Source organism: Saimiri boliviensis, chromosome 11 (genome assembly GCF_048565385.1).
Source record: "Saimiri boliviensis isolate mSaiBol1 chromosome 11, mSaiBol1.pri, whole genome shotgun sequence".
NCBI lineage: Eukaryota > Metazoa > Chordata > Mammalia > Primates > Cebidae > Saimiri > Saimiri boliviensis.
In genome coordinates this window covers 32,101,953-32,128,397 of record NC_133459.1, presented here as the reverse complement: position 1 = coordinate 32,128,397, position 26,445 = coordinate 32,101,953, and the positions used below count along the sequence as shown (strand labels likewise).

At 40.1% G+C, this 26,445-nt stretch overlaps 1 protein-coding gene across 9 annotated transcripts in view; it reads left to right on the top strand.

Moving 5' to 3' along the window:
- Positions 1–26,445, top strand: part of PHC2 (polyhomeotic homolog 2) — a 103,712-nt gene that overhangs the window by 18,041 nt on the left and 59,226 nt on the right. Inside the window, exon 2 of one of the 9 annotated variants that reach the window (XM_074380472.1) lies at positions 23,702–23,822. The exons of 5 other annotated variants lie outside the window; for them this stretch is intronic. The gene's annotated coding sequence lies outside the window, so the exon portion shown is untranslated. Of the gene's footprint in view, positions 1–10,049; positions 23,823–26,445 lie in introns of those variants that run through there. 3 more of the 9 variants (XM_010348112.3, XM_074380473.1, XM_074380475.1) reach the window with 3 other exon arrangements.

Below are 26,445 nucleotides of genomic sequence, written 5' to 3'. Positions count from 1 at the left end.
TTTCTATAAAGGAGTGGGGGCAGGTTTGATTCTTTCCATGTGACAAGCAATTCAGCAGCAGAGGCAATTAAGCCTTATTGACCAGCACTATACAAAACTACTAAATATTCAACAAACAGACCTTCCAGAGAAAATACATGAGGTCATTATAGTAATAGTTTTCCCTTTGGGTATTCTTTCAAAATATTTTTATTTAGTTTGGGTGTGAGAGATAATATAATGCTTATAAGGATAGTTTAAAATGGTAGAAAACAATCACATTTTAAGTGATTAGCACTGTGTGGATAAATTTCTGTCTCTTTGCAGTCAGTTCAGTTCACCAAATATATATTATGAGTGACCTACCCAATGACGGGTGAATATTACTCTTCTAGGTGGCCAAAAACCTGTGTATGGACCAAGTGGGACAGACTATAGAGTTGGAAGAATGCAGACTTCTCTGCTAACCAGTGATAGATAGATTGGGTCTGGAAAGGGCTGGTCTGAGGTAGCTTATTAGATATAAAGGAACTCTGGTTTATTTTTAAATAATGAATGTTATTTTTATTGCAAAACTACATATTTTCATTATAGAAGATTTGGAAAAGAGGAATAAGCACAGTCCATTAAAAAAAAAAAATTGTTATCTTAACACCCCGAACTAATGCTGTTAACATTTTGTTTTATATCCTTCTAGTTTTTTAAGTATATCAGTGTATATATTTATTTGAAAAAAAAGATCCTGCCTTACACACTCTTTCATAAACTGCTTTTATCACCTTACTGTGAACCTTTTTGTGTCATTAAATATTATAATATTTCATTATATGAAGGTATGATTACTAACCCTTACCAATGGGATTTTAAATCTTTAATTTCCCCTCTTGTAATGACCATCCAGGTAGCTAAATCCTTGTGAACCCCTGAGATTATTTGTAAGATAAATTCATAAACATGGAATTACTGGGTTAAAACCTATATAAAATACTATGGCTCTGGATGTATGTTTTTTAAATATACCCCAATTTACATGTCTATCAACAGTGAGTGTGTGAGAAAATTTGACTTCTAAGCTACCCATGATTGAACAGTATCAAACTCTATATTCATATTTACCTACTTGTATATTCTTGCACTCTGATTAAATTATCAAGCTTGATGTAAAGTAGTTCTCATTGTTCTCAGTATTCAACTAGTGGTCTACTACAAGTAGGTGGGAGATACCCTGAGTAGTAAACAGCAGAAACAATGCAGAGTCCCACAAAAACTTCCGATATTGCAATCATTAAACAGACTATAAAATAACTATGCTGACTATGTATAAAAAGATTTTTTTAATGAGCTTGAAAATATCTGCAAGAAGGGAATCTATAAAAAGTATTGTAACAGATTTTTTAAAAAACTAAATAGAATTTACAAAACTGAAAAATATAACAATCAAATTTATGAACTCAGTGAACGTATTAATCAGTAGATCATACATAGCTGAGGTCAGAACTGAAAGATGAGTCAGAAGAAATCATCCAGAGTGTAGCAGAGAAGGAAAAATGATAGATCATGTACAAGATAGGATAAGAGACATGGAGGTCAGAGTAAGAACACCTACTGACATACATTTATGAAAGTCCCAAAAGATAAGAAAAAAGTGTTTTGGGACAGAGGCATATTGGAAGAGATGGTAGCGGATAATTTTCTTTAACTGATATATAAAACACCAATCTACAGATTCAAGAAGCCTAATAAATGTATTCTTCTGATAAGTGAACCCAGGCAGAAAGAAAATTTACCTCAGATGAGTATCCCAGAAGGAAAAGTAAAGGCATTCTGAGGCAAACAATAACAGCGAGTTTGCCTCTATTACATCAATTGTAAATGGACTAAATGTCCCCATGAAAAGGCAAAGACTGTCATACCGGATAAAATAATACTATAACTCTCTGTTGTTTACAGAAGACACACCTAAAACATGTCAGTAACTTTTCAACTGTGGGTGATTTCTTTCTCAAGAAGATATTTAACAGTGTCTGGACTTATTTTTGGTTGTCATAACCTGGGCAGGTACCATTGTAAACTACAATGTGCAGAAGTGCACTCCACACACACAAACAAGGAATTCCCTGACCCCAATATCAATAATGCCATGGTTGAGAAACTCTGACATAACTAAACAGAAAGGTCAAAAATGAAAAGATAGTAAAGAAAATGTATACGAAAAATAAGCCCAATTGCTACATTAATTATAGACAAAATTATAATGAGTCAGAAAATACTTCTAGAAATAAAAGGGATTACTTCAAAATAATAAATGTTCACTTGCCAGGAAGATCTAAGAATAGTACATTTATATTCATCAAATAAAATGGCCTCACAATACATCAAGCAAAAATTTCACAACTCTAAGGAAAAAGACAAATTCATTATCAGGTGTTTTATGTTTACATTCTTCTCTCAGCATTTGACATAAAAAGCAGGCAAAAAACTCCAGTAAGAATATATATAATTTAAATAACACAATTATCAAATTTCATTAAGAGACTAATATATAACACTGTGCTTAGCAACTGCAGAATATATATTATTTTCAAGCATACATGGAAGGAACATTTATAAAAGTTGACTCTATACTGGATCACAGAGCTAGTGTCAATAATTTCATAGGATTAAAACCACACATAATTATGTTGTCTGACTACAGTGTAATTGCTAGCATTCAATAAGAAAAAGATGACTGGAAATATCCCATACCAAATATTTGGAAATTAAGCAGTACACTTGAATATAATCCATCACAGTAGAAATTAGAAAATATTCCTAACTGATAATGAAGAATACTATATAAAAACTCTTCAGTAAATAAAGCTGAGCTTACAGGAAAATTTATGGCTTTAAATTCATCTATCTCAATAAGTTAGGAGGAAAAAACAGCAAATTAAATCTGAAGAAAGTAGAAGGAAAGAAATAAAGACAAGAACAAGGATTAATGAACTAGAAAACACTTATAGAGAGGATATGCAAAGCCAAAAGGTGATTCTTTTTAAAGACTCATAAGACTACTGCCGGGCACAGTGGCTCACACCTGTAATCCCAGCACTTTGGAAGGCTGAGGTGGGTGGATCACTTGAGGCCAGGAGTTTGAGACCAACCTGGCCAACATGTTGAAAACTCATCTCTTCTAAAACTACAAAACTTAGCGGTAGTGTTGCGTGCCTGTAATCCTAGCTACTTGGGAGGCTAAGGCACAAGAATTGCTTGAACCCAGGAGGCGGAGGTTGCAACAAGCCAACACCACTGCACTCCAACCTGGGTGACGCAGAGTGAGACTCTGTCTCAAAAAAACAAAACGAAACAAAACAAAACAACTACAAATCCTTATAAAAACTGATTGAGGAGAAAAGAGAAAGACACAGATAACCGAAATCAGGAATGAAAAGGAAGACATCACTGCAGATCCTAGAGATTATAAAGAACACATTCTTAAATAAATGAACTCCAACTTATTACTCTGGGTATACAAATCCCTGTGTCATCTAATTCATACATTCATCTCATGTTATACAGTTTTCTCTCTTGTCTACTGTGCAGCCATCAAACAAGCCTCATTTGTTTCTCTTGTAGGGTCTTCACTACCAACTAATGCAAAATAATGCAATGACTGTCTCCTTGTCTCAGATTTAAATATAATCTCAGAAAGGCCTTTCCTGACCACTCAGTCTAAGATAGCCACCCAGTTTTTCTCCGTATCATTCAGTTTTAATTCCTTAATTAGCTCATGCTATTTACTTTGTAATTGTTTGCTCCCCACTCCAGACATAAAACACATCAGAGTAGGAAGCTTATCTTGCCCACCACTGTATTCCAGAGTGCTCAATAAATATTTGTTGATTGAAGTACCATCTTCTGATTTGGTCACAGAGAGGTGGGCCTTGAGGGAAATAAAGAAAAAGGTAGAAACAGGAAATGAAGAATATTCAGAAACAATTTAAGACCCGATTGCATGCAAAAATGAAGTGGAAAGAAGAGACAAGAAAATATGTAAAGGTGGTTAAAGAAAGGGAGGAAAATAATTAGATAGTATTGCTGTTGTGTTTTGGAAGAACTCTTAATTAGAGGGAAAGGAACTAACTTTATTAAGCTCCCTCTATGTAGGAAACCTAAATTATCAGATGATGAGGGGGATTTTTTTTGAAAGATTTTATTTCAACTTAGAGCTACCACCAAAATTACTTTCCTAATTTTCAACCTTTTCCTAGGAAGAAAAGAAAGTGAGTTACTTTATTCTATAGAAGGAAAAACAAAAGCCTATTTGTTTTCATCAAGTAAAATTGTTAAAGATGACTGGTAATGCCATTCACTAAGAAGGAATACTAGAAGACGTGTTTTGCAGGGAAATCATGTGTTTTATTTTTAACACGTTAAAATTTAGATATGTTGAAATATCCAAGTAGAGGTGTTGACAAGATAATGGAATACCTCACTCAGAGGAGAGGTCTGAGCTGGAGATCTAAGTCTTTGATGTATGGATGGTAATCAAAGCCATAGGCATGGAAGTGAGTGTCTAGAGAGAAAGAACAGCATATGAAAAAAATGGGGTTTCATGGATGTACCTTAAGGAGCTCCAACATTTAATGGTTAGGTGGTAGGAGACAAGCCTTTGAAGGAAACTGAGAAGGAATGGTCAGGAGAATATGGTTTCATGAAAGCCAAGGGAATATACTGTTTCAAGGAGAAGAATGGTTAACAGTCTTGAATGCTGCTGAGACACCAGAGAAAATGAGAATTGAAAATGTTTTTTACCTTTAGCACATTGAAGTCTTTGACCTCAGTGAAAGTAATTAAAATTACTGCTAAAGCAGAGTGGAGATGGAATCTGAGTCATTTTAACATCGACAGTACCTTTCCATAGAGTAGGTATTTGATATGCTTTTTCATTTGCTTTACTGTGAAATGTATAATTATGCAGAAGACTATGTAATGTATATGTAGTATTTGAAGAATAAAGTGAACATCATTTACCCATAACCCAAGTTAGGAAACAGAACTTTAGAAGACACCCATATGCCCCTCCCTGTTTGCATCTACCTTCTTCATCTGCCCAGATGTTCCACTCTTACTGTTGTAATAAGTTTTCCCTTGCTTTTCTTTTACAATTTTACCATATATGAGTGACTCCCTAAACCAGGCTTCCCCAAACTACAGCCCGTGGGCCGCATGTGGCCCCCTGAGGCCATTTATCCGGCCCCCCACCGCACTTCAGGAAGGGGCACCTCTTTCATTGGTGGTCAGTGAGAGGAGCACAGTATGTGGTGGCCCTCCAACAGTCTGAGGGACAGTGAACTGGCCCCCTGTGTAAAAAGTTTGAGGATGCCTGCCCTAAACAATATACTGTTATTTTTACAATATACTTTCTTAGTTTTAACTGGTTTTGAACTCTGTATAAATGGAATTATATAGTATTCATTCTGAGTCTTGCTTCTTTTGTTCAACATTATCTTTTTGAGATGTATCTGTGTTAATATCTGAGATTGTATGTCATTTTCATTGTTGTATTGTATTCCATTGAATTAATATGCTTTAATGTATTTTTTTTTTTTTTTTGAGACGGAGTTTCGCTCTTGTTACCCAGGCTGGAGTGCAGTGGCACGATCTCGGCTCACCGCAACCTCCGCCTCCTGGGTTCAGGCAATTCTCCTGCCTCAGCCTCCTGAGTAGCTGGGATTACAGGCACGAGCCACCATGCCCAGCTAATTTTTTTTATTTTTAGTAGAGACGGGGTTTCACCATGTTGACCAGGATGGTCTCGATCTCTCGACCTCGTGATCCACCCGCCTCGGCCTCCCAAAGTGCTGGGATTACAGGCTTGAGCCACCGCGCCCGGCTAATGTATTTTTATATTCTGCTTTTGATTGGTATTTGGGTCATTGCCAGTTTTTTGTTTTTTGCTTTAAAAAGCAATTCCACCATGAACATTATTATCATGTCACCTTATGAATATATGCAAGAGTTTTTCTAAGATAGGTGTATAGATACAAATAGAATTGCTAGTCCATACTGTATGAGTATATTCAACTCTATTGTGAAATACTAAACTTTTCTGAAGTGACTGAATCAGTTTTTACTCCTACCCATTCCATATGAACATTACCATTGCTCCACATCCTCCCAGTGTTTGATATTGTCAGTCTCTAGAATTGTTGCCAATTTCATGAGTATGAAATTTTATCCTATTGTAGTTTTAATTTGCATTTTCTTGATTATTAATAAAGTTAAGTTTTTAAATGTTTATTGGCCATGTAGTATTTCACAAAAGAGAAATCTCAGTTCAAGGGTGATGCCCATTTTTCTGTTGTATCTTTTACTTTTGATTCATAGGTATTTTAAAAATGTTTTTGATGCAATTTTTTGTTATGTGTGATAAAAATATTTTTCCTCAGTGTAAGTCTTATTATACCTTTTGACGAACATAAATTTTTTATTTTAATATAGTCAGATTTATCAGTCTTTTCTTATTTAAAATATTCTTTCCTACTCTAAAGTCAATATTATTTTCTCCTACGTTTTCTTCTAAAACTCTTCTATTTTTGTCTTTTCCTCTTAAATATTTAGTCAACTTTAACTTGAAGGTTTGCTGTAAGATGGGAGATCAATTTCACTTTTCCATACGGATACCTGGTTTTCCCATACTATTTAATGAGATGTCAAGTCCTTTCCTACTGACCTGATAAACTCATCTGTCATATAACAAGTGTCCATAAATGTGTGGGTCTATTTTGGGAACCTCTGTTTGGTTCCATTAAGTGGTATGCTGGTAATGTTTAGCAACTAGCTCTTCTCACTCCATTCCCATACACAAAAAGCCCTGACTCGTAGTATTTGCTGATTTCCATAGAATAAATACTCCCACAATGACCAGTTTCAAGCTTCCAATATGATATCACTAAATGCAGAGTTGGTAAGAGGTGCTAACAATTAGAGGTCAAGAACAGGGTCTATCCAAAAGATAGTGCTAATGCCAAACTTTCTTCACTAGTAAAGCTTGAAATCAGATAGGGTAGTTCTCCTCACATTGTCCTCTTTAGGAGTGATCTGCCTATTCTTGGTCTTTTGCATTTCCTTACATAAGTTAGAACTAACTTGTAAAACCTCTTTTAAAAAATTTTTGGAATTACACTTAATCTATAGATTGATTTGGGAAGAAATAACATCTCTATAATACAGAGTTTCCCAAACCATAAACATAGTATATCTCTCCATTTATTTAGGTCTTTTAAAATGTCGTTCTCTAAATTTGTATGATTTTTCCCGTAAGTTTCTTGTGCATCTTTTGTTAGTTCTGTTCCTGGAGACTTCATCCTTTTCATTGCATAGGTTTTTTTTTTAGTTAGATGTTTTTTTTCCCCCGCCGAGAGACAAAGTCTCACTGTGTCATGCAGGCTGGAGTGCAATCATGTGAACACAGCTCACTGCAGCCCCTAATTCCTGTGCTCAATCAATCCTCCTGCTTCAGCCACTCAAATAGTTGAGACTATAGGTGTCGGCCACCACACCTAGCTACTGTTCTAAAAAAATGATTGATTAGAGACAGGGTCCTGTTATGCTGCTCAGGCTGGTCTCAATGTCCTGGCCTCAAGTGATCCTCCCACTTCAGCCTCCCAAGTACCTGAGATTGCCGATGTGAGCCACCACACCTGGCCACAGTGTAGTTTTCAAAATTTCACTTTAACTCTTTATTATTAGTATATAGAAATACATTTGGTTTTTACATATTGACTTTGTAGCCAGAAATTTGAAAAACCTATTAGTTCTAATCATTTAACTGTAAATTCAATCAGATTATATATATATAAATTATGTACTTTGCAAATAATGTGAATTTGTTTCTTCTTTCCTTATATTTTTACTTTATCCACTTGAATTCTTTGTCTTGCCCTACTATGATGGCTAGGATTTCCATTACAACATTAGTGGTGATAGCAGGTACCCTGTCAGTTTTTACCGTAAAGTGAAATATTTGAGGAGAATATTGAGGGTTAAATTGGGAGGTATAGACTAGAAAAGCTATAGGTGTCCTTGCGGAAGAGAGGGCTCCTATGGTTAAGGAAGCCTCTTAGTTAAAATCTTGAAATCCAGACTGAATAGACTTTGGCCAAATGAGAAGAGCCGTGCCAGGGCAGGAGAAGGGAATAGCAAGAACAAAGTCAGAAATGAGCGTGGCATATGGGTAGCAGAGTAAGAAAGCTAAGTGTCCATTTTGATGAAATCAGCAAATCCTATCAGCTCAATCTTCAAAATACATTTAAAATCAGACTTCTTACTACCTTTATCACAGCACCCTAGCTCAAACTAACATACCTCTTGCCTACCTAAAGTATCCAGATGGTTGCAAAAACCTCCCAACAAGTCTCTGTCTCAGCCATCCCCTCAGTCTCTTCTCCATGTAGCAACCAGAGTGAGACTTTTAAAAAGGAAGTTAGATGATGTCACCCTGTTTACTCCTAACCCTCTAACAGCTTTCCATCTCACATGGAGGAAAGCTGAAGTCCCTACGGTGCCCACAAGGCCCTACATCAGGGTTTCTTAACCTTGACACTATTGACATTTGGGGCCAGTTAACTTTGTTGTGGAGGGGGCTGTCCTGGTCATTGCAGGATGTTTAGGAGCATTCTAGGCCTCCACCTACTGGTTTCCATGGCATGCCACCCCTAGCTGTGACAATCAAAAAGGTCTCCAGATATTGCCAAATGTCCCTTAGGAGGTAAAACTGCCCTCAGTTGAGAACCACTGGCCCACATGATGCAAGCTGCACCATACCCCATTCAACCTCCCCGACCTGACTTAAGTCATACTGGGGTCTTTACTATGAAACATGTTCCCATCTCAGGGCCTTTATAGTTGTTCTTTTCTTTGCCTGGCATGCTCTTTTCCCAAATAGCTACATGGCCTACTCTCTCATTTCTTTCAGGTTTCTGCCCAAAGGTTCCTTACTGGAGAGTCATTCAGTGACTACCCTATATAATAGCAACCTCTCCTACCATCCCAGCACCCTGTCCCCTTGACCCTCCTTTACTGTTCTTCAAAGCATTTAACACACCTGATAATCATTTTCTGTCTCCCCCAATTAGAATATAAATGCCATAAGGAAGGGATTTGGTCTGTTTTGTTCACTGCTGTATCCCTAGTGTCAAGAACGGTGCCTGACACATGGTTGATGTGCAATGCATTGTTAAATGAAAGAACAGGGATGTTGGATAAGTGGAGCCAGTTAGAGAGCAGTGACTATCACATTAAGTGGCATGAATCCTTTCTTAAAGGTTAGCCATTAAGGTCTTTAATTAAGGGAGTGGACTATAAAACCAGTATTATACAAAGATTAAACTGGTGGAGCTGGGAATGATGAATTAGAGGGAAAGTGACACCAAAAAGAGGGAAAACCTATTAGAAGGCTGTTGCATTTACTCAGCCACATTATGATGAAGGCCTAGTGGTATCAATCAGGATGCAAAAGGCTGGAGAAAAGATATATTGTACAAGTAGCTACCAGAAGCATGAGGAGCCATGACATGACTTAAATTCCATTCAGACAGATACACATTAGCCACGCTGCATTTCCTGACACATTCCATATCCTGCAGATGGCCCAGCCTTTAGAGACCTCCTGCTCACGTGGCTTATTGTAACCTCTGCACATGTTCTTCCTGTGTTTCTGCAGCTTTGTTCTATCCCACATGTGGCCATTGGGAAAGTTTTCCTCAAAAAAACATGATCATCCTTGGATAAAATTAACACTGTCACCACCTGTCAATGGCTTTGCCTCTTTCCTCTTGTTACAAAGGCATTTTAAAATCTAAAGCAATTAGCAGTGTGCGGTAATTTATGGTTAAAATAAAAGGAAACAAAGGGCTTCTAAACAAATGTGATATCAATCACTTATTTTTATGAACAAACCAATCACTTATTTTTATAAACATCCACAATATTTCTGTGTTGCACTTTAAATCTAGAACTAGGGGAAATCTCTGCGCCTACTCTGGCTCAGGAGGCTTCCCAAAAAAACAAAAATAAAAAAAATAAATCTAGAACTGGGTGTCACCTTCAAAATTCAATACCAGTTTTTTGAAGGCCAATCCTAGTTCTAGATTTATTTTTCTATTTCTCCCTCATTCTTTCAACTCCTATTCCCTCACTATACTAAGGAAGTAATGTCATTTAGAACATCACTATTAAAGTTCACATTCACCACTGCCACCCTACCACACAAATAAGATGGATATAATTTTTATATTACAAAAAGATTTATAATTGCACTGGAGTCTGTTAGCCTTAAGACAATTCCTTTAATGCTTTCATTTATTATTTTTTAATGTAGAGAGGAATGAGATGATGATGCATTGACATACCTTCTTTTTTACTAACACAAAGGGCAGCTGTCTAAAGTAGGTTATTCCAGCATGGATCTTTTCAGTTAATAATATATCTCAGAGATCTTTCATGTCAGCATGTACAATTCTTACCCTTTTATACTTTTAAACTTACTATACCATTTTAACTGCTTTGGAGTATTCTGTCATGTGTGTATGCATAGATGTGGATGTGAATGAGTGTTTGTTACAGTAGCTAAGAGCTTGAGTTCTGGAACCAGACTGCCTGTCCTGGAATCCTGCTCTGATACCTTCTGTGTGACTTTAGACCACTTTCTTAACCTCTATGAGTCTCATTTTCCTAATCTATAATTTGGTGAAAATAGCAATGCCTATGTCATGGAATTGGTGTGAAGATTAAATGAGATAATTTATGTTAGGCATTAGAGCCTGGCTGCCACATAGTAAGTGCTTCATAAATGTTAACCACTACCATTTTCATTCTTGCCTTTGCTGGTATTATTATTCCTAGTACTGCACTGCTGATAAATACTTGATTTGTTTCCAGGATTTTGCTACAACAAACAATGCAGTGGTGAATATCCTTGTACATAGATCTTAAAATAATTTGGAGGGTGCGTATCCTTGAGTGCAAACTCCTATAAACAGAATTGTTGGGTCAGAGCATGCAGCTACAATTTGCCCTCAGATATTCCAAATTACATTCTTACCAACAGTGTAAGAAGTATATTACTCACCTTACATCAGCCCTTGGTATTATCAAATTTCTAAATGTTTACCAGTCTTATACTTATTTTGAGTTGGATCTCTTTAGATATGAATGAGGTTAAACATCTTTTTATAGGTTTATCACTTATAACTTTTTTATAAATAATAATGAACTACTTTCTTATTTTCTGCTAAGTTATGTCTTTCTTTCTTACTGATTTCTAAGAGTCCCCAGTGCCTTATAAATAAACATTCTGACATATCAATTTCCAGAAACATAGTTTCTATGGAAATTAGATATAACTGTGAATTATATATATTCACTTGATTTTATTTTGTAACTATTTTAAAGCTCCCCCCACCACATCTCTTGAGCATCCCTACCTAAAGTCTCTTGGGATCAGGGACTGTGACTTCTATTCCTTTATTCCTGCCTATTCCTGTCCCTCCAGTAGCACCAGGCTTCTTTACTAAATTCAGTGACTGGTGGAGGGGCCTTGTTATAGAAATTTCAAAAGAGTGGATTGAGTCATGCTCCTGAAACATAAGCCACATGTTAGATTATGTGAAGGCCTGGGAAACAAGAAAACATGTCCAGAGGCTATGCAGGCTCCTTCTATGCTAGGCATATCTCCAACGGCAAGATGCTTAAATAAAAGGATTGGCCTGTTCATATGGCATCTGACAGGAAAACATGGAGCCAAGAACTTGGAGCTTTTTGGAATCCATTCACCTATATATCTGAAGCTCTTTAGAACTTTTTCTTTTTTTTCTTTTTTTTTTTTCTTTTTTTTGAGGCAGAGTTTCGCTCTTGTTACCCAGGCTGGAGTGCAATGGCGTGATCTCGGCTCACCGCAACCTCCGCCTCCTGGGTTCAGGCAATTCTCCTGCCTCAGCCTCCTGAGTAGCTAGGATTACAGGCATGCGCCACCATGCCCAGCTAATTTTCTGTATTTTTAGTAGAGACGGGGTTTCACCATGTTGACCAGGATGGTCTCGATCTCTCGACCTCGTGATCCACCCGCCTCAGCCTCCCAAAGTGCTGGGATAACAGGCTTGAGCCACCGCGCCCGGCCAGAACTTTTTCTAAATGGGGACAGTGATAATGATACCGTGACTATAATGTGGCCCTTGCGAGCTCAAGGACCAAAGTAGTAATACTCCCAGCACCTTTTGTAGGGCACCTGCTGTGTGTGAGTACTATTCCAGAAGTCTTACACACATCCTCTTTATTCCTTATAGGGTCCCTTCAGGAGTTGTTATTTCTACTTTAAAGACAAGGAAACAGTAACTCAACGTAGTGCAGCACTTTGTCCTAGTCACACTCATAGTGCAGGACAGAGGTGGATCCTATTCAGGCCTGAATACCCCAACCCCACACACTGCTTTGTTCTACTGTTCGCTCGATACATCTGTAGTAGAATTTTTCACATTTTGCCTTGTATATCTCTTCATTGTTCTTCCAATATTGTAAATGTCCTTGAACTCTGGAACCAGACTGCCTGAAGGCAGAAACCATGTCTTTTTCACCTACTTTCCAAGCAACACATCAGCGAGGCTGTCGAGGTAAAGTGGACTTGCCCCAAGAACACTTCACGGTCAATATCTGGGTCAGGAATTGACTTTAACCAACTGTGCTCTCTGTTGTAAAGCCATACGAGAAACCAATACCTCTCATCTGTGCATGCTTTCCAGCTCTGAAAAATACCAAATAGTCCCTGGATCTACTGGTATATAGCTTTGGGAAACCAAGAATGCCTGCAGCCCCTGGTTCAGTAAGTATTTCAATGCAGAGGGCCAATGTCGGCAGAACTGCACTACCAGCTTCTGAATGAATGTTCAGATGGGAAGTGAGCATCCTTTCCCTTACATTTTGTGCTAAGAATGCTGTGGTGTTCAAGCCCAGATACTTTAAAATTTGTGGACATTTGGAAAATAAAGAAAAGGGCAAATGAGAAAATAAAACTCAACAGTAACACTGTCGCCCAAAGCAGCCATTATTAACATTTGGTATATATCCTCCCAGCTACACTATACATTAAGTATACATGTACTTAACAATGGGATTATATTATGTATATTACATTTGTAACAAGCTTAGTGCCATTTTGACTGGTTATTCCAAATCTAGGGAAAGCCCATTAGACAGAGGTTCTCTCCTTCCTCTGGCTGTGATTTATTGGGGTAGAAGTGGGGTTTAAATCATAATTACACTTTCTTAATGTCATTTAAAATTTTGCAAAGCACTTCACATCCTGCTGAGGAAGCCGACAGTGCTGAAGCAAGACCAGAGTCTACATCTGCACTCCCGCCTCAGAGCGTTTCCACAGTGCTTTTCAGTTTGAGGTTTCAAGAGGAGAGAGAAGCAAAAAGCGGGGCCGTCATAAGCAAGGCTAGATCTAATGGCAGAGCCAGATGATCTTGTTTTTAGTCGCAATCTATCTGAGCCATTCTTGTTAGTATTATTTAACAATTTATTTTTAAGTATTTTTTTCACGCATGAGGAACAAAGTCCAAAAGATACAAAAGAGTATACAGTGAAAAGCATGCCTCCCCTCTGCTCCGCGGGAGACATCACTGCCTTGTGTGTCCTTATCTGAAGCATTCTGAGTTCAAACGGCAGGCAGGCCTTTGCAGAGGTCATCAAGGGTGTTTTCCTCTATCACATCAGTATTCTCTGCAGAAGTCATCCTGGTAATCAGGCTTCATAACTCCCAACAATATTCCAAAGGAATATTTCCTCCTTTCAAAATGCATGGTGGATATATCCTGAGGCAGAGTCAAAACCACCCACTGAGATCACCTCAAACAAAGTGGGCAGAGCTGCCAGCTATGCTGCCAGAGGAAAAGACTCAGGAGGGCCACGGCTGAATCTGGACCAGTGTCAGAGTCAGGAGACCCAGGCCTCATCTGGGTTCTGCCATGGATGGACTGTAAGCAAGTTACTTAACCTTTCTGCGAAGTCCCTTCCTTTTCTAAAAGGATAATATTATAATTAACAGGATGGCTCAAAACAATTCCTCTTAAACTTTAATGTGCATGTGAGTGAGCCAGGGGATCTTGTTACAATGCAGATTCAGATTCAGCAGGTCTGGAGTGGGGCCCAAGATTCTGCATTTTCAGCATGCTCCAAGGACTCAAGATGTGGTCCTCGACTACTGGCCTGTGACCTGTTCCCAGGACTAAGCACCTGGAAATGTTTACTTCAGAGCTGAGCAGCTCCCTCTGGAGAACCCTGGCATTCAGTTTCCTAAGATTTTTATTTGGCCCTCTCGTGCCTGGTGATGGTGCTGCTGCCAGACCCTGTGTTGAATTCTCTGAATATATGCTTCCACTCTTAATCCTCCCAGCCACCCAGTGAAGTAGGTGTTGTGATTATCCCCATTTCACAGATGAGGACACTAAGGCTTAGGGAGGTTCGTGTGCTCAAGATTACACAGCTGGTGAGGGGCAAAGCAGGCCTTCCCACAGCCATCTGATTCCAGACTCCTCGTGTTAACACTAAAGCAAAGGGTGAGTGGCATTCTCCATATCAGCCTTGGAAGTAAACACAGGGAGTGCTGTACCCTGGGGCCTCCTCTCGTGTCTGTGTGGGAGGGGGACACTGCTGTCCATCAGCTCAGAGTGTCACCTCCAAAGAAATGCATCTCAGCTTGCAAATCCTCTACCTCAAATTTTTGTGAAAACTCTTCAAAGATTCTGACCACAGCTCTATTAGTTATGGGGCAGGAAGCTGCTCTCTCCCCATACAAGAGGGTTCCTTGGCTGTGAACAGCACTTAGATTGTGTCAGAGGAAGGCCACAGGCTTTAACAGGCCACATCCATTTCCATTTACCTTCTGAAAGAAGATTAAGGAGAAAATTCAATTTTGCCTAATGCCTCCCCCAAATGGCTAATTTATATGCTAATTAGCAAGATAGGGATCGATGAAACTGGTAATCAATATGATATCCAAGGCAATGGTAATGAAATTCATTCTGAGATGCACTGGCAGTGGAAATGAAGCAATTATGCAGAATAAATGGGGCAGCTCGGGGAATAAGGGCCCCAGATTGCACTTGACTGCATTATTTCCCTTTACTCCTCCCCTCACCCTTCCCCACCCCATTAAAATCAACTGTCCATTCAGATCCTTTGAGGTACCACACACCAGCTTCTCCCTCTCCAGATACCTGATCCTGCATTAGCCCTGTGGATTTGTGGCCCACCATGGGGAAATGGAGCTAGAGAAAATGACAGGCTCTGAGAAGACTAGGGGTACAAACCCTGGAGGAGAAGCAGGATCTGAACAGGGGCTCTTAAGCTGTAGACTGAGCGGTGAAGTCATACTTTACTGTCACGCCTACTGAGGTTGGCTTAAGGTTTTTTAATTCTAAAGCATTACAGATACCATGTGACCCAAAATTTCCACAACTGTCCTAATTTCAAATATTTTGTCCCATGAGACCATATGTTAAATGATGCTTCCTACATAAGTCCAGTGAGAAGTAGGCCATAGTGTTTTTGTATGATTTGGTCTACTGCTAGGAAGTCTTGTTTTCATCTAGACATTTATTCCAGTGTTTCAGATATTTTGGAAGAGGAGGAGAGGTGTGATTGCAATTATCTCTGGAGATTTAGGGGTGCTGTCGTATTCATCTCACACTTTTCAACCAAGATAATCAAAATTTGTCTTTTACCCCAATGTCTTCTTATTGGAATCACCTGGGTAATTTGTCCCCAAATTTTCTTATGAAAAGTTCTGAACATACCAAAAAGTTGAAATAATTATACAGTGAATGTCCATGTATCCTATCTAGATTCTACAGCTAACATTTTACCATACTTTCCTTATCACATATTTGTCCAACTGTCCATCCCACTATCCGTCATCAGCTCATCTCTTCTTAATGCATTTCACAATAAATTGCAGGCATCAGCATGCTTCAGTCCTAAACACTTCAGTGTATCATTAACTAATTTTTTCAGTATTTTTTTTCTCTTAAGGTAAAATATGTATACAACAAAATGCACAGATTTGAAAACACTATTCTGTAAATTTTGACAGAGGCATACATTGATGTAGTATAAATCCCTATCAACATCACCCCAGAAATTCCCTTTCCCCTTCCCAGCCATTCCCCACTCCCATACCTGACAGAGGCAACCACTGCCCTGATTTTTTTCTATCACAGATTAACTTTATTCTGAGAACTCCATATAAATAGAACCAGGTAGTATGTACCCTTGTATAAGGCTTCTTTTATTCAGCATAGTATTTTTGAAATTCATCCATGTTGTTGCACATATTAATATCTTGTTCCTCTTTATTGATGAATAACTCCATTGTGTGGATATACCACAGGTTTGGGGACTATTATGAATAAAGCTGCTATGAACATATTTGTACAAGACTTTTTATGAACATACATTTTCATTTTGCTTGAGTAAATTCCTAGGGATGGAATTTCTGAGTTATAGGGTAGATGAATGTTTAGTTTTATAAAAAATTTGCCAGACTGAGTTCCAAAGTGGTTGTGCTATTCCTGTGAAGTGGTTTAAAAACACTGTTTCAGCTGGGTATGGTGGCTCATGCCTGTAATCCCAACACTTTGGGAGACCAATGTAGAAGGATCACTTGAACTCAGGAGTTTGAGACCAGCCTGGGCAGGAAGGCAAGACGCCATCTCTACACAAAATTTAAAAATTAGCCAGGTGTCATGGTATGTGACTGTACTTCGGAGGCTGAGGCAGGAGAATCACTTGAGCCCAGCAATTTCAGGCTACAGTGAGCCATAATTGTACCACTGTACTCTAGCTTGGGTGACAGAGTGAGACCTTGTCTCAAAAAAATAATGATAAAATAAAAACACTGCTTCTCTGCTCCCCTACCAAAAAATTCTTAGTTAATTACTTGATCAGGAGTGGGGCCCAGGTAGTAAGTGGTATTTCTGACATGTACCGCTGTGGTTCTTATTTGCAGCTGGAGGTGAGAGTCACTGAAGGTTTAACATTTAACTTTAGTTTAAAGGGCTGGGCACAGTGGCTCACGCCTGTAGTCCCAGCACTTTGGGAGGCTGAGGCGGGTGGATCACGAGGTCAAGAGATTGAGACCATCCTGGCCAACATGGTGAAACCCTGTCTCTACTAAAAAATACAAAAATCAGCTGGATGTGGTGGTACGTGCCTGTAGTCCCAGCTACTCAGGAGGCTGAGCGGAACCCAGGACGCAGAGGTTGCAGTGAGCCGAGATCATGCCACTACTCCAGCCTGGCGCCTGGCGACAGAGTGAGACTGTCTCAAAAAGAAAAAAAAAAAAAAAAGACTTTTAGGTGCCCATAATAAGTACAAAAAGTTGACTTTTTTTTTTCTACTTTCTGTTGCTATAAAGATGTGTTGGTGTTCTTGGATTATTCGGACATCAGAGTTCACTGAGTCAAACAATGTGCTTTTTAATCCCAGTTTTGCCACTGTGTAACTGTATATGTTTGAGCAAGTTACTCATCAGTGTCCTTTTCTATAAAATATGGTTTCTATTATGTATTCCAAGGCTATGAGGATACAAGCACCTGGCTCAAAAGTTTTCTAAAATTTACTATAGGACAGGATTGGGAATAGAGTTATCCAGTGCCCTCTCCAACCCCCAGAATAAGTGAGATTCCTTAATTCTGCCTTTCTGAACAAAAGCAGACTGACAGTTCTTTTCTTTGGTTCCATAATATGGCTCTGGATGGTGAGGCTGTGAATGTCAGAGGTTGGAGAGCTGTCACCACTTCCTGTAACAATTGGAGTATAATTACCTCTTGTCTTACAAGTATGTAAAACTCCAAATCAGTAGGATAGAGATTTTGAATTGGTTTTCCATTCCTGATGGTGACATGGGCTGATCCTTCTCTTCACTGTCCCCATGTAACCCACAGCACATCTTTGCAAGACTGCTGGTTAGAGTTGGTATTAAGAGAACAGTGAAGAGCTGTGCAGCAGCTGAGGTCATAGTTTATTCTGGATTACTGAGCATCCAGTCAATAACAACAATGACAACAAAAGCAACCTACCATCTGAAGCCTGGCCTGTTCCCTTTGAGAAAACAGGCTTGGAGACTGTCATCGGAGTCTACTTCATATGGTTCCGGTCCACACAGACTGTACTGGTCCCTGAGCATTACAGAAAGTTGGTGTGTGTGGCTCCTGATGAGATTTTACATAAAATCCTCCATACTTACTGGAAGACAAAAAAAAAAAAAAAAAAAAGCAAAAAATTCTTGGAAAGATCTTATAAGTGATGTGGCTTCTCTCACTGTTCAACCATTTAAATGAGGATTTTCCAGTCAGCACCAGGAAGAACGCACTTGAGGCCAGCATGGGCACAGATGAGGCTTCTAAATCCAGGTAGAAGTGCCAGGCTTCAGCTCCTTTCTGAACAGGAGGGTTGAGGATTCTCCTTCACATCCTCCCAGACAACTACTGAGCATGCAGCATGCATTCTTTGCCTTCCTGGGAAGGTACAGTTTTCAGAGTATTGGAGGTTGCTGTGGGCACCAGTTATCAGTGATAACTAACAAAGATCCAGGGAAAATGATGGCTGCTAATGAGCATCTTTTCAAGTTTATGGCCTCCCTGAGTGTTTGTTTGTGGAACCCTCATGCTTTTGTAAAGGGGTACAGGACAGAGGGGACAAGGGAAGAGATCAGATGGCCTGCTATCTGAAGCACGTGCCTGGCTTCAATAGTCCTCTTTTGGGTTGGTTTTATTCTGTAATGTGTCCCCTGAGAAGACAGACTAAGCAGCCTGGGTTACCCTGCAATTTCTCCAAACTATTTGCATGAAATACTGCAGGCAAAAAGCCCAGCCCCTGATTGGCTGTTGCTAGGTAACAACATAATCATCAGGAAATTAGGCTGTCCTTTCCCCCCCCCTCGCCCCAACACGGAGTATGTGTGTGATTGCAGTGTTGTGCAGGAAGAGAGAGGGAGTGGAACAAAGACAGATAAATGGGATGATCTTGAAGGCGGGGACACCACAGCCACAAACCTGCATCCCACGGTAGGACAATCTGCTTTGGGTTGGGCTCTTTACTCAGTCAAACCAATATTGGTACATTTTCCTTTTTATAACAATGGCAAAGCTAGGAGGGCCCTGCAGACAGCAGGAACAGAAGCTCTAATAGAAGCAACTTTGAAATTTGAAGTGCTTTCTAGAAGCAAGGGGTAGTATTTAATATGTGGGAATGACTCGAGTGAGGTGAATAAGTGAATGTGTCTGGAGAATGTGTATAGGCAGATAAGAATCCATTAGTATGGCCATAGAGCGCCTGCAAGGAACAGAATGTGAGAATGCTCATGTGAATGAGGCATGACAGAAAAACCAACCATGCTTTAAGATAGGAAAGGAAGCCCTTAAACCCAAGTTTAGAACTGTGTCTGTTATGACTCCACCAGTGTTTAGCATGTGGTCCTAGCATTAGGACCTCATAGACTAGACTGGTGGATGAAGAGGCAGCAGACTAAAGAAAGCATTTGTGTATGTGCATGTGTGTGTGTGCATGCATCTGTGCGTGTGCATGCATGTGTGCACACAGCTGAAGCACCTAGTTCATTTTCAAGATTGTGTCCTGAATAACAGTGTGCAGAGCCCTGGCAAGTACACAGCCACACCTGGACACTTTCACTGGGTAATGAGTATCCATGAAGACCCTGAGCACTTTCCTTTCCCTCTGTGCTAGCCCCAGGTGGCTTTCTCGCCTCTAACCTCCCTTATCTTGTCTTCCTTTTGAGTTCCCTAGCAATGACTCTGCCCTTACACTAGAGCCTCAGTTGCAATACAGCATACTTCATTGGCTTGCTACAACCCCAGCCAAGCTAATTGCCGTTTGCCATTCATTGTCTGCCAGATTAATGACTCCTCGTGTGTCTGGTTGCCCATCCCTCCTCTGAGATTCCTCTGTGTACTGTCTCTGGCTTGTCTTTCCCTTCTTTCGGCTCCTCAGCTCAGCCTCTCTGAGCTCCACAGCTGAATTTTTGCAAGCTATTTAATTTAAATGCTAAAATAGAAGCACTGCTTTTTTTTTTTTTTTTTTTTTTTTGTCTGATCAAAGGGAATAGTACCAGGCATGATGCAGAGGGGACCATTTTGTAGGAATGGTAAAAAAAAAAAAAAATGCAAATGTATCAGAAACAAGACAGAATATATGCCAATAACCAAGACTCAGAAGAAAAGATCCTCCCAAGCATACAATACCCTACAGTGATTTGCTGTCTCCAGTGGGTGAGCCTAACAAGACTCAAAGCTCCTGCCCTAAAGGAAAAAGCCCATCACTAACCTACAGTGTCTCAAATCCCCTTTTTGAGTACATGTACTAAATGGAATGAACTTGTTGCTCTGCAAAGCCTTTAGGACTTGAAGTACAGATCATCTTCCTCTTCTGTCTCCAGTGGTGACTTTCATTACCTTTCAGTTCTCAAACATTACAATAGAAAACAATCTCTGTTCCACTTCTGCTTCCCCACTATTCTCCAAGACAGTGGTTCTCAAAATGTGGTCCCAGGACCAGCAGCCTCAGAAGTCTGTGGATGAGTGGGGCTCAGCAATCTGTTTTAACCCTCCAGGTGATTTTGATGTGTGCTCAAGTCTGAGAACCACTGTGGACCTGAAAATTTGCATTTTTAATAAGACCTCACTCTTTGAAAATCTCTGCTCTAAGAATACAAAAGAGGGGACAATGTGTAATGAGAATTACATTCTCATTTCACCTAGAAAGCCCCCTGCCCATTTCCAAAGTCTCAATCAGACCCGTTTTTAAAGATCCATCCCAAATGAAACTTTAGCTGATGCAAGTGAAAGTTACCACTTTACAGCTTACTGCACTTCAGGGGTGCACAGACTAAGGGCCAAATGCAGGTCACAACTTGTTTATCTAAGGCCCTCAAGCTAAGAGTAGTATTTACATTTTTTTAATGGTTGGAAGGAGTGAGAAACTGAAGAAGAATATGCAGCAGAGACCGTATGTGTTCTACAAAGCCTAACCTAGATACTGTTTGTCCTTTTACAGAGAAAAAAAAAATGCTGACTCCTGTTATATTTATGTGCTTTTCTTATTTTTTCTCTTAAACTGTTAACTTCTTAAAAACAGAGTCAATATCTGAGTCATTTTTGCTTTGCATTCAGTACCAAACAGTAATTGTTCAATAAATATGGAAAAGGCAGATGATGGTAGTTGGGTGAGCTGCTTGGGCAGCTGACAAGTGCTGTGGGAATCTAAAAGAGATGGGCTTTTATACTTGACCACTTTGTGGCTGTCGCATCCATAAAATAAGAACAATGTTTTTCTCCACTCTAAGTAGATGATGAGCATCCAGAAGTTCATACTAATGGAATTTACTCTAGTAACTAGAATGGTAGAAAGCAGCTGGGAGCTGCCCTGCAGCCTGAAAAACAAGATTAGCTTTGAAAACGTCCATAAATGGATAAGTTAACAATAAGCAAAAAGCTTAAAATTTCAGGTGGATTTCTGATGGCCAGTAAAAAGTGTTCATGGGATTATATGCTACCATGGTTAAAGGAACCCCTAGCGGCAATGCTGCAGGAATTCCACGTGCCCCATGTTTGCCCAGCCTCTGCTTGAACACCTCCACCAACTAGGAACTTGCTTCCTCATGGCCAGCCCCACTCTACTTTTTAAACAGCTCCAGTTGTTAGGAAGCACTGTTTTCTATTCAGTTGAAATCTATCTTCATATAATTTCTACCCTGTAGTCCTAGTTCTGCATGCTTTAATTATCAAAATTTGCTACCTACATTTTATAAATATGATAAAACAGGTAGGGTAGAATTATGCTTAACTGGAAAGAATGGGAGGTTGAGGGGGATCTATCCATTTAGATAATACAGGGAACAGGTTAGAAATACAAGAAGCTAAAAGCCAAGATGTATGCTAACCGAGGAAAGGCAAACTTGTGAGTATAAAATGGAATACAACATTCATTGCAAATATGGCAGGAAGCAAAAGACTGGTGGTCACAGTAGATCATAGGCCAACCACAGATGTGCATGCCATGTTTCTGCTAGAAAGGAATGTTAATAGCAATTAAAGGCTATTATTTGGGGCAAATGAGGGTAAGGAGGCTCCAGAGCTAGGCCCAGGGGACTCTGGAATTGCTTTGCGATTCCAGAGCTATGAAACAGCTGCCAGGACAAGTTGCCAGAGCAGAAGCAAGCAGGAGGAAGTCTCCTGGGAAGGGCTTGGCCCTCTAAGTGGTGGCTGGGCCAAAGCTATGAGGTCTTCAAGAGGGAACTGTCCCAAAGAAGATGGAGGAAAGGAGTAGAGAAAGGAAGCTAGAAATTCAAGTTATAATCCTGCTTATAATGTAAGGTAGGCTTAAGACTAATCCAAACACCCTGACAACTGATGAAGCATTGCATGAACAATATCCCCAAGAAGAATGTGTACTGAATGTTCGCTACTCTGGATTGCTAAAATGCTTTTACTGCACAGAGCTTGGAGTTATGTGGGGGATTGAATCTAGTAATAGCAATCTAGTCTCTCTAGCTTCTAGTCTCTCTCACTCCCCCCACATCCTGCCACACACCCTCTACATGCACAACCCGTGGCTTACGTCTGTCCTGGTTGTCACTTTATCCAACTTCATCTGTAGGTGAGGGGTTTTCTTTTCTTTTCTTTTCTTTCCTCCCCTTCCCTCCATCCCTCCTTCCCTCCTTTCTCTCTCTCTCTCTCTTTCTTCCTTCCTTCCTTTCTTTTTCTTTCTTTCCTTTCTCTTTCTTTCTTTTCTTTTCTTTCTTTCTTTCTTAACAAAAAATTCCTAGGATTTTAGAATGAGGCTTTTAGGGAGCCTGGTGGAAAGTTTATGTCCAAGCCAGGACTAAGAGTGTAGTCAAAAATTGTAAGGGATTAAAAGCCCACATGTTTGAGAATCTTCCCTTCTCCACATTCGAGGCACTCCCATGTTACAACCTGGAGCTCCAGAGTCAGACTATTCTGGTTTATGGCGCTTAATAGTTTTATGATCTTAGAAAAGCTAATTTACCTCTCAGAACTTGTTGCCTCATATAATTACTGCTCTGAAGCAATGCTGGAAAGATTAAGAGGCAAAGGAAATTGATCATTATAGAACGACTGTTCTGTGCTGCACATGGTGCTAGGTGTTTTCTTTCTATGTATTTCTTAGGTGCTTGCATTTTTTTATTTACTTTTCCCAATAATTGCTATTATTAGCACTGTTTCACAGATAAGGAAACCGAGGCCTGTGGAGGTTAAGTAACCTGTCTCAGGTCTTCTAGCTGGGGCAGAGACAGGAATCAAAACAGCTTCCTCAGACTATGAAGCTCCTCCTCTTTCTTATAAATCATGACTCCCTGAGCCTGTGCCCAGCATGTGGTGGGCAATCAGGAAAGGTGGGCATCTCTATCCCCTCTCTCCTGTGGGACAGTTGTTTTTGTTTTATATTACTTTTCAATTAAATGATTGCAAATGATTTTGTAAACATTGCTAAGAGGACCAGCCTGATGTGTAGATAATATATGTTGAAATACTTACGAACAGGAAAGGTCTACAAATGTCAGACATGCCCCAATTATTACTCAGAGTTTGATTTCAGGGATACCAGGCAGAGCCTGTGAGAGTTCTAGTTGACAAATTTGCCTTAGATCGACACTGCTGCGGGAGATGACTCTTGTGAGAGAAGCTAGCAAACAGAAGGCTATGGGAGCCACGTTAACTTCATAAGAACTGACTGACCCAGCGAGGATTGGACCAGAATAAGCACAGGTAATTCTGCCTCTTGTGCATGGACTTTGAAACCTTGGTTTCCATTCCTACACCTGCCATTTGCTAGCTCTGGGGCTCCAATAAGTTACAAGGCCCCTATGAACCTCGATTGTCTTGTGGGAAAAATGAGGAAGTAATCTCTGTACCAGAAGGTGGCTGTGAGGAATAAATGAGATCATGTCCCTGAGCAAGCAATAAATGGCAAGAATTATTATCATTTACCAGTGGCTGGCCTGAGAACACTGGCCTCCTAATGGATAAAAGACCATCTGCATACCTAATTAAGGCCCTGGTGATGGGAGTCTATCTATCCCTGGCAGTCTCTCTTTAGAATATATGGTGCTTAAAGCCGCATTCCCTTAGTCTCCTCATAGGGGATGTAAAGGGAAACTCCAAGAGAGGCAGGCTGTACCCTTGGAAGAACCTCTGGGGGAATCATGCTCAGATCTTCACAGGAAAACAGGGCACCCAGTACAGTCACTGCTTCTCCAGGGCACTCTCGACGCTAGTGCTCATGAAAGTCAGCAAACTCCTTGACTCCAGTGTTACAAAAAGTTAAGTGGTACCTGTAGGGCCACTGGTAGGCCTAAGATACAGCCCAATTTTAGGGGTGGAAGAAGAGAAAAAGAAGGTGAGTAAATATTTCTAGATAAGTTTTTAGGTCCTTGAGCTTTATTCTGAAAGCCTGATAATTAGCCATTTCCCATGATCCCCGTGTTGCCCTAGTCATACTTGTCAGGACATAGCAGTGGCAGAATGGCGGGCGTATCACAGTTTAACCATCAGGCCAGTTCAAGGCTGAGCAGGAGCAGCAGAAAGTGGCAAGCTCTAGAAATAGTAGTTGTATGTATGTGCACATGTGCATGTGTGCTGCGTGTGCTGTGTGTGCGCTTTGTTTATGTGCTGTGTGTGCTTTGTGTACAGTGTGTGTGCACACCGTGCAACGTGTGTGTACCATGTGTGTGCTGTGTGCTTTGTGTATGTGCTATGTGCACTTTGTGTGTGTGTGCATGCTATGTGCACCATGTGTGCATGTGTGTGTGCTGTATGCTTTGTATATGTACACTTTGGGTATTTGTGCTGTGTCTGTATGCTGTGTGTGTACTCTGTGGAGAGATTTAGTATGGAGAGATTTTGTTTTTAAGATGAGGTTTCACTACGTTGCCCTGGCTGGTCGTGAACTCCTGTGCTCAAGAAGTCTTCCCACCTTAGCCTGGGTAGCCGGGATCACAGGTGTTCATCACCACACCCAGCTTGGAGAGATTTTTATAGGGGTCTTTTATTTATAGCAGTCTTTTTTGTGGCCTTGGCTACTGAGATTTCTATTTACAAATCCCCAAAATGCATACCATTATGAAGGCTAAACAAGGAAGAGCTGACTGAGATTATAGCATTAAAAAATTTACTCTGGGCTGGGCACAGTGGCTCACACCTGTAATCCAAGCACTCTGGGAGGCGGAGGTGGGCAGATCACCAGAGGCCAGGAATTCAAAACCAGCCTGGCCAACGTAGTAAGCCCCGTCTCTACTAAAAATATAAAAATTAGCCAGCGGTGGTGGTGCAGGTGTGTAACCCCAGCCTCTCAGGAGGCTGAGGCAGAAGAATCACTTGAACCTAGAAAACAGAGGTTGCAGTAAGCTGAGATCATACCACTGTCCTTTAGCCTGGACAACAGAGCAAGACTCCATTCAAAAAAAAATTACTCTGTTACTAGACACAGAATTTTTCTAACTTTGAGTTTATTGAAGGAAATTAAAATATCTTTTTTCTCTGAGGGAAAAAAAGTCATTTCTATCCTACCTTAACATACTCTCTTTGTAATCCATACTTCGGCTGTGTTGGATGTTTTAAATGCATTGTTTTACCTATTACTTAAAACCAAGGAAGTCTGCACTCCTGTGCATTTTACAAAAGAGGCAAATGAGGTACAGAGAGGTTAAGCAATTTGGCCAGGGTTGCATTCCTATATGTGTACCCTGCCCTGGCAATGTTTGCTCATTTTTATAGAGTAGAACTTCTCTCCCCTTTTCTAAACCCTCTCATGATACTCTGCCTTTGTGTGATTTTTGTTTCTGGAATGCTTTCTCACACCTGTGTTGTTTCATTTTCCAGAAGCTCTGGGAGGTAGGTAGGGGTAAGGTAGGGGTAAGGTATTACCATCTCCACGTAATGCTGCTGCCTAGCTCCCACCCAGTCAACGTGTGGCTGAGTCTAGTCCCAGCCTCTGGCCGGGACCTCCTACATCTGCTCTTTGCAGTGACCGCAGTTCCACATCCATCACTTCAACACCACTCATCTTTCATTTTCCCCTCTCATTCCATTCCCAAATCAAAATTTACATCTCCTGGGCCCTATTAACAGTAGCCATCTGGACCCACAAATTTGAGTAAAGGTGCTAATGGCTGCTAATAGCTTCAAAGGTCCCTTCTCAGATAACATGGTATTTCCAGTGTGGTTCAGTATCTTAACCTCGGGTTCCTCAGGAGGTGAAGAGCTTCCCAAAGAGCTTCAAGCTTTATTCATTCCTCATTTAATAAAATCTTACTGTTGCTGGCCCAGCACCATGTTAGGCATTAGAATCTAAAAATAATGGAATCGCCACCTAGTGAGTAAAATCAGCAGT